The sequence below is a fragment of the Ixodes scapularis genome, unplaced genomic scaffold, assembly GCF_016920785.2.
Source record: "Ixodes scapularis isolate PalLabHiFi unplaced genomic scaffold, ASM1692078v2 PGA_scaffold6__148_contigs__length_123643588, whole genome shotgun sequence".
NCBI classification, from domain to species: domain Eukaryota; kingdom Metazoa; phylum Arthropoda; class Arachnida; order Ixodida; family Ixodidae; genus Ixodes; species Ixodes scapularis.
Genome location: NW_024609881.1, coordinates 60,116,870 through 60,130,440, shown reverse-complemented (window position 1 = coordinate 60,130,440; position 13,571 = coordinate 60,116,870).

The window sequence follows — 13,571 nt, the reverse complement described above, 5'->3', positions numbered from 1 at the left end:
AGCGATTTCTTAGGCCGTGAAGTATCACTTCCAGCTGAGTGAATATCCGCTCTACAGAGATTAATGCAAGACGGCAATTGCAGCTTTGCGCAAACATCACAAATAGAAAAACCAATATAAATACAGGCTACGGCGTGCCGTGTGGGGAAACAAACGCATGGCTTCGAACCGCATTGGAGCGGCTTGATTTATTGGCTTTCAAATAATTACGGCATGATCGAGCGTTTACCTTTTAATAAGAGATTGTATTTACTCGCATATTGGTCGATACGTCGTATAGGTCGACCCCCTAACTTCGGGACCCCCGAAAAAAAAAAAAAGTTGAAAAATATAATACCGGGATTCGCGTATTGGTCGACCCCCCAGTTTTGATGAGGCGATTTTTGAAAAACAGGTCGACCTATACGCGAGTAAATACGGAGGATGGGCCATAGGCAGGGGCATGTACATCCTGCAGAGGTAGGGCCCCGACTCGAGAAGGGTCCTTATCGACGGTGGTAGAACGGGAGCAGGGGAAATTGGGGGGAGAGATGGGTACCCGTACTTTTTAATAAGAGATTAATCCCCTGAGCCATTCAAAATACTCTCAGAGGTATGAGATTGCTGGGAAAAAATTAACATGCTGGGAATATTTTGTATCGCTTAGGGAGTCACCGAAAAGTTCCGTACGTTCAAAACGACCAGTATAAAAGACGGAAACGCAGAGAACGGGTGTAGTGTTCGGGTTAGTGTGGTGTTCCGTTGTATCGCTTGCAATTACCCTGCTTGACCCCACCATCTGGTGGCTAGCGATTTAACTTTTCACGCCACGCGATAAACAGCGGCTTCGAGTTTGTTCTTTTGAGAGTGGCTTTTGGTTTCGCGGATTGAGTTTGCCCTTCTCTGTGATATGCGGTTGACGAAGGAATTGTGACTCGAGGAACACCAAAGGTAAGACGCAAAGTGCGCGAAGTAACTGGGTATCGGCTGTCTCCGTTCAACATCGCAGTGCTGTCGACGAGAAGACTGAGTAACTGTTTTCGAAACGCAAGTTTCTGTACCTGTGGGGGGAGTCTGGCTTCGGAAATAAACACAGTTTGCGGAAAGCTCGTGTTACGCTTTTATTTGCTGCTGCTCTCGTCCCGTACAAGAGACGTAGCGTCCTCGTCAAGCCATATTGGGCTCGATTTGCTCGATTCCGGGCCGCCATATTGAGATGCAAGCGACGGAGGAACTTTGCTCCCTTGCTTCAGGGACGAAGGTTTCTCCCTTTCTAAAGGAACATAGGTTACAAGACCGTTCCTCCCCTAAGGGAGGACTATCCATACCCTTTTTTCTAAGAGTGTGATATCTGCCGTGCTACAAATCAATGAAGAGCGAGAGCACTGTAGCAACTTGCATCAGGTCAATCGAGGCAAATCCATTTTATTTATCAGTTGTCACTCAATACACAACAGCATGCACATATAAAACTTTTGTTTATGGTTATTGCGTATCTTCTCTCACGTGTCAGCATATTTCGTCGCCATTGCAACCCAATTGCGTTTTCATCATGATAAAAAAAGTATTTTGAGCAAGAAGTAAATCAAAGAAATGCTATCGGATTTGAAGGAGTCATAGGTAAATTTAAAATTCAAGCTTAGTTCTAGAAAATAAACCCGGTTTTACTTTTTGTAGCATAAAACTACGTATCTCAGAAATTTAGAACTTCATGAATAAAGCGAATTCAAACGCATTCAAATGCCGCTGTTTTTCGGAACCTACTTTTTTGTCGTCACCGTTTTTTGCCAATCGCGTTGTGAGCGGCGCTGTCACATTACGAAGATTACTAATCGTTGCGTGTCACTGTAGCGCACCAAGTGAGACACAACATTGTGAGAGACTGAACGCATAGTTCAATCAGCTTTGCTAACCCAAGACATGGCACAAGTGTGGTCCTGCTTGAGGAGGCTCAGTGTGAAAGCAACGCAGTCTTGGGCTCGCGTAGGGACGTGTACCGATGTTTCAGTACACCACAGGCGCAAAAGGGTCACGGATGAAAAGCTGCATGGAAGTGCAGGAAAGATCGCGGCGTGCGAGAGGAGGTCTGACAGAAGCTTTTCGATATGAACGCGAAAGAGTACCGCAAACTGCAGGCGTAAGCCTAGAACAGTTTCTGCAGCTCCCTTCACGCCTGGAACCAAGAATTGCGCGAAAAACGGGACAAAACACAATGATTCCCCAGTTTTGTTTTTCTCAACAGAAAACAAAAACAACAACAACACGATCTTATGTTGATACCAAACCAAACGCTTTTCAAGTTACACGCCTCTCGGCTCTTCAGTCTTTTCCCTCTGCGCGCCCGTGGACTGAAATATTATGTTATTTTTCTAGTAAAAATTAGTTCTATCAAAACATAAAATTTTCGTTGCTACTAAATAAAAAAATGACGCGAAATATTTGAAAGAACTTACAATCGAAAAAGAGGAGGACCGGACTGCGCTCATTTCGGTCAATCACCGTACGAGCCTCAATTTATGTCATGATACACCCATGAGATGGATTTTGTCGCTGTCTAGGGCGCCAATCTTCTGGGTCTCGGTGTCATTGTCGCTGGTTCTGTTAAATTAATTTGTGTGACGCGAATCAACAACCCGAGTCCAACCTGGTTCTTTCACGGGAGCGGCATTCCGCTCCCCGTTTATTGGTACAATGAAACACAACGCTACAAAACACCCAATCTAAAGTACAAATAAATGCGGCATTATACGAATATTTACAAACGCACGTTAAGCCCCAAGCTAAATACAAAGAGGGCCCCCAGGCCTCGTGCCCCGCGATTACCTTAGATCCGGTGGCCCTACACTTGTTTGGGCTCGGTAGCTTTCCGAAGTTCTAAGAGACCCTTTGCCCCCTGTCTACCGAGTATATCTCGATCGATGGCGAGGAGGCTTCTCCTCGCCCGCCATAGGGCGCCTGCAGCGCCATCCAGTGGCTAGGAGAGAAAGCGGCTCGTCAGGAGCCGAATTCGAGATCCCGATCGACGCCGCGGCGACACGACCATGTGATCATGTCTGAGGCGAGGCAACTGCATAGCTGCCTCGCGGCTGAGACGGCAGAGTCGTTTGATTGGCGTCCTCGTGATTGCACGGTGCGCCATACAATGTAACACAATGATCATTTGAAGAATTTGGGTATAGCACGTGCGAAGCCATCTGTGAGAAGTCATTTCTGTGACACCGACGAACCTGTATCCGCGGGCTTTAAGTTTACATGTTAATCCCGTCTGCAGACTCCTTTTTGTAATTGGAACTGCATCCAACCCAAGATTTGAATATGTCTTTTGCATTTTGTACTTAGTAGTGCTTTTGCTGTTTCACTTAAGGGATAGGTAAGAATAATGCTTATTTTGAGTGCCGTACCTAACACCTGGTAGCAGGTGGACTCCCCTGTCCCGACGCTAACCAAAAGTCACAGGCAGGGAGATACTGCGATGTTCTTGTTGCTACACTCTAAGAAAAAAGTTGACCTCAAGGGACTAACGGCAGCATTTGGTCCTCTGAGCTCCCAGTTGCTCCTCGAAAGGACCATCTGGCTCAAGCTAGGTACCGTGCGCAAAAGCTGGGGACTAACTGCGCTCGACTGGGACCAACCGATAGGCGTGCGCGAGCAAAAGCATCCATTAGTCCCCCTCAGACAGGGTGCATCTGTATGATTTAGTCCCCGAATGCAAACGGAATGTTCGCCAGGAGGACGGATGCTATTTCGCTTGTCTTGGGGATCGGCGAGACTCAGCCCAGCACGGCTGAAAGTGTTGACGAAACTCGGACGAAACTGGCGAATTGGTTTAATGTGCCAGGAACGTTAAGACATTGCATGGTAGAGCTTCACGCGTTGTGTGAAAGCGAGTGAACGAATGTGTTGACTCGACTTCTTCCAACTATCTCCTCAAAAACGATCTGTTGACATTCCAGAAGTCCCATTTACGTAATTTGCCTTCGCGCAAAAAATGTGCATTCATCCAAACGCAACACCTCCAAATACTAACACTTTTTTTCTTTTAAAAATGAAACTTAACAGTTTGTAGAAGCCACGCTTTTAACACCGGAGTCTCGCAGTCAGAATAAATGGTCATTTCAATCCCTAAAACTGAGCATTCCCACCGGCGATATAAGCAGTCGCGCGATGCCACTAGATCGCATCGCAAAAAAAATTAGATGGTCACACCGGCGTGTGCGATAAGCGGGTCCAACGCCTTCGTTGGCGAGTCGTTTGTCGAAAACTCTCGCTCCGAACGCCGTTGATTTGCTCAGCCGCTCCGCGACTAGATCGCATCGCAAAAAAGTTGAGTCGAGAAGCGACTGCTCCAATCGCGTCGCTTTTTGCCCGCGATGGTCGCTTTTGCGATGGAAGTTATCGCGCGGCTAGATCGCATCGCCGGTGGGAACGCGCCTCCGTCTCTGTGTGACAAACCTTTCTGGGTAGTCCAATGTCGAACTAAAATCCGCAACGACACACTTGATGCACGGCACGTTCCACTTAAAGAGCACATTCAGGGGCAGTATCCAGACGCCTTCATGCCATCGTCGTCGCTGTTTCCAAAACAATCCAGATGAACTACGAAGAACGAACCACGCCCGGAACGTCACACCTGGCAGCACCCTAGTAATACAAAACAAATGCAAACTAAAAAAAAAAAAAAAAGCCACTTGAGAAAGCTGAAAATGCTTAAGAGAGAAAGAGAAAAGAAAGAAAAAAAAAGTGTCTGCTTGAGGTCACTCGACCGGCGTGTTGAAAGTGGCGACCGTCTCCCGTCCTTGGAGCTCTTCGGTGTCCTTGTGTCGTGTGCAGTGGGAGTGGGAAAAGAGATTATCTTCTGCGCGCACTGCCCCCTCCCCCCAATCCCCTACCCCGCATTCTTCGCTCCTTGTACACGCGGAGGGTTGGGCGTTGGTCAGATGGGGTCCGTCGGGAAAACGGGAAGTGTCTTTGTTTGAAAAGAACCTGTTTTTAGTAAGTTGAAAGTCGAAATACAGCCTTCGTCGGAGGCTGGTCGCCTTGTGTCGTCTCCGATCATGCCGGGATCGGGTTTGGATTCGCGGTACTGAAGCACTGCACTTGATCTCTTCTGACGTCGCAAGCCAAGGGAACTCGATTAAGGTATGTCGAAGTGCTTCTGTTTATGGTGTATTTATTAACTGTGGCTTCAGAAAGTGTTTTCTTTTGAGCGCGTTCTCTAGCTTGCAAAGCGCGCGCCATGCTCTATTCTTTTTGGCACCCCGGTTGCTGATTTTGTTATGCGGCACAGAGACCTCATATTCTATCGTATCGAGCGAAACGCCAGTTCTACCGATGGCTTATTTTTGTGTGTGTGTGTGTTTCGCAGACCCTGGCAGGATCGCTTGACCATAAACGCCTGTCCACATGCAGCGGAGTGCTACAGGCATAACGCTGACCTTGCGCTAAGCGCGTGCTGACGGGATCGGTCAAAAGCTTTGTATCGCACCGACAAAACTCATGCTCACGGCAGACGAAAAGTAGCTCATGACACGTGAGCAGCGCTACATCAGCGCTTCGCTGCGTGTGAGAACCGGCATTAATGGAGACATTTATTCGATTGTACACTAGACTTTCGCGTTGATGGCGGGAGATCATGCCGTCACTTTGAAGCATAGTTTGAGCACGAACGCGCTGGGTCTGTAATTCGCAGCGAACGGTCTACTAAAATCTAATATTGCGCTGGTCTGCTGTCAACAGACTGCGTGTTGGATGTGAACCATTGTATCACTTATGCAGCCTATTTGTTAATTTATTATGCGTGTGTTATAACTTATATCTCATATATTTGTCAAGCGATTCGGTATTAATGCTGCCCTGTTACTAATAATCCAAATTCCTCGCAAACAGGAAAGAAGCTGCCGGAGCCCCAATAAGCGGTGCTGGGACCACGACCGACTTGGGCAGACGTCCCAGTGTCCAAGCCATCGTCGACGCAAGTGCGCTCTTCGGAATCTGGCCTTATCGTGGATTCTACCGCCCTGGAACTTTGACTTCAGTCATCCTTGAATGCGATGTGTATCTACGAGGCAATAAAGCTACTTTTAACCTGAACTCCACAATTTCGTTTCGGGAGATTTGTGGCACGGGACCAAATGAAAAAAATAAACCTTTAGTCCCAGAAGCCTAAATCCAAGGGCGCAACGTTTAGACCCAGGGGTCCAAGTGCAAGGGCCTAACAGTTAGTCCTCGGGGTTCATTTGAACCGGTGTAGCAGTTAGTCCCAGGGGTCCAAGCGCAAGGGTCTAACAGTTCGTCTTCGAGGTTCAATTGAAACGGTGTAACAGTTGGTCCGAAAGGACCAAGTGCAAGGGCCTAACAGTTGGTCCTCGAGGTGTAACTGAAAGGGTGCAACAGTTAGTCCCAACGGTGCTAGTGCGAGGGACTAACTGACGGGGCGCAACAGTTGCTCCCGTTACAGTTGCTCCCCTAGGGGACTAATGGTGGTGGCAGCGCATTTAGTCCCCCGAGGGACTAAGTCGCGCTCCCTTTTTTCTTAGAGTGTAGGATTACCTCCCCCATGGATCTGGCCAAACGACACAAGAAGATTGAGTCCGAGCTTGTGGCCAATAGGATCTCCCGATCTTGAGGTCCCCAAGTAGCTGAAAATAAACACAAATAAAAGTAAAGTACTTGGAAGAGATACATTACAAAGGCTAGCATATTCGGTTGGGATCAGCACATATATAATTTTATTTTTATACTTTGTACTTGTACTCACAAAAAGAACTGCTCCTTTACTGCCACAGCCATAGTCACTCCCGAGGGCGAGGCAATAGGCCTTGAAATGACGGGTACCTAATTAAGTTAAATGATTAAACTTGTTCATTGAACCCTCCTTCGCCCCAAACCTGACATATTTCGGTCGACTATTAGCATTCAATTGTAAGAATACAAAACAAAATACTACTGCAATGGAAATTTTTCCTAACCTCACGCTCAACCAGTGTCGACTGGGAATAAAACTCCAGTTTATGCACTCACAGGGCATGAGGGTAGAGTGTGCCAGCAGTGGGCAGGTGTCTGCATCGAAAGAGTTAAGTTGGCGCATTAATAGGCTAACTGAGAAAAATTGGTGCTGCTTACAGAAAAATCCCCAAAAAGCGCCGATATCGACTTGGCATTAACAGTGGCACACAGTATCGATTTTACTGACTAAAGGGTACTCAGTCATTATTTTCAGCTACCCAATCCAACTAAATATTCTTTCCGGCTTGCTTTTTAGGAAAATCTCTAAATACCGTAAACCCCTAAATTTTCGGGAGGACCTAATTTTCGCGAATTTCCCAAATCGCCTACAATTCGCGCAAAATACGTCCCGCGAAACATTCGCGCAATACGTGAACGCTACGGAAGCTATACTCGATTCGCGAAAATTAGAACCTGGGACTAATTTTAAGATTTCTGCTTTGGCCCGATTTGTGAAAACTTGAGCCCGCGAAAACAAAGTCGTTTACATTATTCAGTAACTGTTGCTATTATTCTACAACTGCTAAAGAAAGCAATGGAAACTTAACATTCGATTTTGCCTTCTCTCTCCAGTAGCACAAATCTATAGCATGCAGGCAAAGCTACATAATGAGCAAGCAGTCTAAAAAACAGGGTATGTCTTATGGAGTGCCTAAAGTCTCCCGTAAGTTGAGGGGGGTGCCTACAAAAAGGTGGTGGTAAGAGGAACCAGTGTGTTCTGACGAGATGTAGTACATGAAGAAAAAAATAAAACCAACTATTGATTCTGTCCACACTTTATTTGCAACCCTCAAATCGCTAATTCATGTCACATCCGTAAAAAACAAGCTAATTTATTGCAATATATAATTTTGATTAGCCTAACGCTGGGGCTTCGGAGAAAGATCTCAGACTACCCGTTAAAATCAGTGCGGGGTCTGAGACCCCCTGAGACCCCCCAGACTTTAAGCCCTGACTCTTATGTATATATTTTATCGCGCTGCAGAGGAACTGCCGGAAGGAGGTTCAACGCAACCATTTTTCACAACCATTTTTTCTTCCATCAGTTGAGAACAAGTTCGAGCAGTGAACTTGTACTCGCCGCAGGCTTAACGTTTTATTGCTTCCCATGGAGAATTTCAATTAAATGTGTAAATAAAAACAAGAAAGACCAACCTTCATAAAAAATCTGTAACTTTGGCAAAGATAAATGATCTTGACCAAGATATGCGGGATACTGTGTCACAGCGTCTATTCCTCTGCTTAACAAAGTTTGAGGCAAATCTGCGACAATGAAAAGAAAACTCCCGAGTACCGGGGAATGACAAAGGATGCATACCTACAACAGAAAAATTTGTAACTAATGAAAACAGGCAGGTAACTCTGGTGATGCTCTCGAAGTGACTTCCCGCAATGAGCCTGCGCAGATCACAGAACAAGATCCACTCAGTGGTTGCAGCCATAAGGTGCTTCATACCATAAAGCTCCATAAGGAGCTTCAATGGGAAGTAAGGCGCCTTTAATTTCTCTGCAAAACGGAGAGTGTAATAGCTATTATGCATCCATTAGGCGATACTATCATGAATGCGCTGACATTTAAATGCATCACTAGATCAACAAATTGTTAACTGTGGCGGGCAACACAAAAACCGGAAGCATTATTGCAATACCATCTTAGCTTAAACGGGGGGGCGGGGGGTTGCAACGATTTCCGGTCTTCAATCAAAAACTCGTGTAAGTTGCCCTCTGACACTTCTGAAGTAAAGAACAGAAAACCGATTTCGCCAACGTCTCCTAGTTGTTGTGTAAGAAAAAAAGATGACTATTGACATTTCTACACCCCTTAACTCACAGTCTTCAGGGTCATACCTGTTCGCACTCCTAGTGACGTAATTCGGGGTGCCGTTATGGGGCCTGGAGCGCGTCTTCAAATGGTGTGTTTAGCGCCCTATCCCGCCCATAGATCAAAAGTGGTCCCAAAGCGGCAACAAATGACGTCACTGAAGCTTGACTGTCATGCTGTTGCCTGTAGCGATCCTGGCGGTTGGCCGTAGAAATGCTGTCAAAAAGCAGGAGTGAACGCGAGTATCGCTGTCGTCACGGCGTCCCAGGTGTCCCAACTTCCGGCTGCTTCAACTTCCGTGAACTGCCACAGTGGAGAGCGACCTACAGCAGAACAGGCGTCTGCCATATACACCACAACTGTTGAGACGCCGCCAGGATCGCGATAGGCGACAGCATGACACTTCTATGACGTCATCAGGCGGAAATTGAGGAACCACTTTTTTGGAGGCGGTAAACACACTAGTCGGAGACGCGTTCCAGGCACCATAGTGCCGTGTAGGTTCCCGTGTGCTCTCTCGGAGGACGCTAACCCTTCCTCTGTTTGCTGACATTACCGGGCGTTATGCTGAAGCTTAGAGCCAAGCGAGGTCACGCAAGTTTCTCGCCCATACTTGTACTCGTTACTTGAAAAATGTAATGGATTACAATTACAAATGACCGAGCTTTAAATGTAATGCATTACTGTTACCAATCACTTTCGCTGAAAAGTAACGGATTACTTTACTCGACACGTTACAAATTACTTTCACTTTACTTCCTCCGAACACTTATCCAGAAAACAATAGAAAAAATTTGACATTTTTCGGAATCTGTTTGCAACACTTCTTTTCATTTCTCATACGCCAGTATTATGGTATAGTGCTAGTAAAAATAAAACATTGTATTTAAGATAATGAGTGTAGGTGCACTCCGCTCACCTGTAAGCTGACAAGGCACCGAAAGCTGCAACCACCATCCCGCTAGCTTATGGCCTACAGAAATGATCCCCGGAATTTCGCAGGCAAAGAATTGGTACGCATGTTCAGTACCAGCGTGAACCTCCGATACGGGATTCGGAGCTAAGGAAGCGATCTACGAAAGCTCTATTTTGACTCGGGTGTTTTGCCTGTCATTCACAAGTAAAGAAAAACTTGGTTCTAACGATACAATGTATAGCCAATTTAGTATGCAGGTGTGCCAGCTTACCTTGATGTGTTTCCGTAGGTTGGTTTGTTGTTCTTGCTGATGACAATGTGTGTTTTATTGGCGAGCAAAGTATGCACTGAAACTCTATTTTTCCGTTCTCCGTGATGTCCTAAATTTTGAACATCTCATTAAGATATGGCCATGGAGACGACGGACACTCCATGACCGAAAACTCGACCCGTCAGAGAAAAAGTGGTGGTTACGGTTATCGAGCGTTCATCGGTCCTCACTCTCATACCAATATTCGTGGAGGCCAGTGGAGGGGAGAGCATAGAGAGCAAGAGAAGCGGTGGACATTGGTCTCACAAAACAATAAAGGATCACATCACATTTAGACGTTCTCTCTCTCTCTCTCTGTCAGGACTCCTTAGATGGCCTAACCCCCCCCCCCCCCCGCCTTTTATGTTAACAGTTGACTGTAAAGTGAGGAGTGCATTCGACCTCCATGCCCAGACAAGTAAACCAAAAGAAGTGTCTTCCGTACCCTCGAAGACAATTCTCTTAGCCTCCCGCCCGACACTTTTCAGCCGTGCCTCAAGAACGTGCTAGGATCCAGTAGCACACATTAAAACAAAAAGAATTCGCCCCCCCCCCCCCCTCCCCAAGGCTGCATTGTCTGTTACGCCAGTTGTGAGCCCGCGAAACGAAGGGGTACGGAGCCGTGTTTGATGTCTGTGCAGACTTCGAAGTTGGAAAGGGTAAAACGGTGCAAAAGACAAAAACAAATAAACACGAAGAGCCTTCTCTTGGCCGGGAGAAGAAAAACACGATGAAAGGTGACGGAAAGTCCATATACTTGACGTTGTCTTATTTGATCTTTGTCTTGCGTATATTTGTACATGCCTTGCCCGTTTTTCTAGTGGTTGTTCATTCTTAGCGAAAAGGGTATCCTTAGTTCTCCATAAGGGGAGGAACGGTCTTGTAACCTATGTTCCTTTAAAAAATGAGAAACTTTTCTCCCTGAAGTAGGGGAGCAAATAGTTCCTCCCTCGCCTGCATCTCATTATGGTGGCCCTGAATCGAGCAAATTGAGCTCAGTAGGGCTGAACAAGGACGCTGTCCCTTTTACGTGAAGAGAGGAGCAGCAAATAAAAGCGTAACACTAGCTTTCCGCGAGCTATGTTTATATCCGAAGCCAGATCCCCCCGCAGGTACAGAAAGTTCCATTACGAAAGCATGTACTCAGTCTTCTTGACGTCAGCTTTGCGATGTTAAACGGAGACAACCGATATCCAGTTACTTCGCGCCCTTTACGTCTGACATTTGCTGTTCCTCGAGTCACAATTTTTTCGTCACCAGCGCATCACGGAGGAATGGAAAACCAATCCGCGAAACCAAAAGCCACTCTCAAAAAAACAAACTCGTGCCGCTGTTGATCGCGTAGCGCAAAAGAATTTTAAATCGCTTGCCATCAGATGGCAGGGTCAAGCAGAGTAATTGCTAGTCGCTAGGCAAGATGGCGCTAGGTACTGCCCAATTCATGTTCTACAAAAATATTTTTGTTCCTCGGGTCCCCACCACGCGTCGGGATCTGCGACCTGTGCTATACACACATGTAGACACATCACGCATACTACATACATCAGGTGAACATACACTGAGCGCATACACATAGATGTCACATACAAACATCAATACCACGGCACACTAACCCGAACACTACACCTGAGCTCTGCGTTGCTGTCTTTTATAATAATCGTTATGAACGTACGAAATTTCTCGGTGACTCGCTAAGCAATAAAAAATATTCCCAGCATGTTCATTGTTTTCCAGCAATGTCATACCTCTGACAGTATTTCGAATGACTCAGGGGAACAATCCCGTATTAAAAGGTAAACGCTCCATCATGCCGTGATTATTTGAAAGCCAATAAATCAAGCCGCTCCAACGCGGTTCGAAGCCATTAGTTTGTTTCCCGGTACGACACGTCGTAGCCTGATTTTCTATTGTGGCGTGTGTTTTTCTATTTGGCTGCAATTACCGTTTTGAATTAATCTATGTAGAGCGGTATTCACTCAGCTGGAAGTGATGCTTCAAGGAGAGAGAAATCGCTTTTCGATCAACTTGAATGCAGTCAAAGGCGCGACTTGCGGCAGGTGTTAAGTGTACGGAGCTACGCCGTGGCGAGCCCGAAAACTTCTAGCGCTGATCCCAGCGCGCCGCTTAAAGGGCAGTTTCTCGCGGAACATTCGTATATTTAAACACCAAAATAAAGGGTTGCTTTTCTTTCGCTTTTACCTATTCTTTTTTAATACTAAAATTCCACACTGTAAATATGCGTAGTTTCCGTCGTAGTTTTGTGCTGTTCAGTCCTTTCCCCAGAGCGCAATCGCTCTCGGCGAGGAGGCAACTGACAGTCACACTGGCCACTGTAAAATAGGATCTTATTGTTCAGACCAGCATTAAAACATGACTATCCGCAAGTCGATTGATTGCACGTGTCTAATCCCTCAAGTGGTCTTAAACTTTTTAATGTGAGGCGGAATGTCAACCTGCGACACTCCGCCCCCTCCGATCACGGCCCGACTAGCGGCCTCAATGCCCGACAATTTACGTCCTATCACCTTGTTCTTACACCACTGATACGCGAACACACGGTCACATCGGCGATAATTCCAGTCTTCTGTTCACAACGCACAACACTTCCATTACGATGTTACTGCTATGTTACTGATATGCAGAAATACAGAACCACGTTGAACGCCGTTTGGCACTCGGCATCGGAAAACAGAACCGAACTCAGCACGGAAGGCACCCAGGCAGCAGGCAGCAAAACCTGCCTGTCGTGGACGCAGTTCCTGCGATTTTTATAACGTCGAAAACGTCAACGCAGTTTCGCGTGGTTCCGCTACTTTAGTTTGGAATGGGTCCCGCAATCCTCTGTCACAATCCGGAGACGGCCATTTTACCCAACGTACGTAGCGCTGCTGGCACTACTCCGGAACTTCGCTATTTCTAGCGACTTCATTTGCTACTTTGATAAAATTAGCGATAAAAACATCAATGCAACCGAAATGTTCTGCACGTTTGAACTAGAAGACGGAATTACAGGCCGCCTTCGCTGCCGCCTGAACCTCAATCATCTCAACAACATTTATGAAACAACGTGCGCGACGTGCTCGAACATATGGCTAAAAAAACGAAACCGAAAGAAGATGAGTCGGGAGGGCGAAAACTTTCTCCCGTCTGCCTGGAGAAGGAGAAAAACGCTTCGTTCCTCCCTGTTTCTCCTGTCCGCTTGGGGGCGCGTCAGTAGAAGGGAGGAAGACACGCCGTTGCTACCTTTTTCCTCCATTTTTTCTTAGAGTGTAGTGACCGGTCATTCAAAAATCGTGTTTTCTTCTTGGCCATTCTCCCCTTCCTGATGTTTTTTTATTTTGTTGAACTTGCGATCTTTATGCTAGTGAATGTTCTTCTCGTATGGCTCAGTTACTGTGTCATCCTCATATTTAAAAAAAAAAGTAACGAGTCACTAAAGTAATCCATTACCAATGTTTTATAACCAAATTACATTACACATTACTTCCGAAAAAACGTAACGTGGCAATTACAAAATTACTTTGAAGTAGGGGATTACA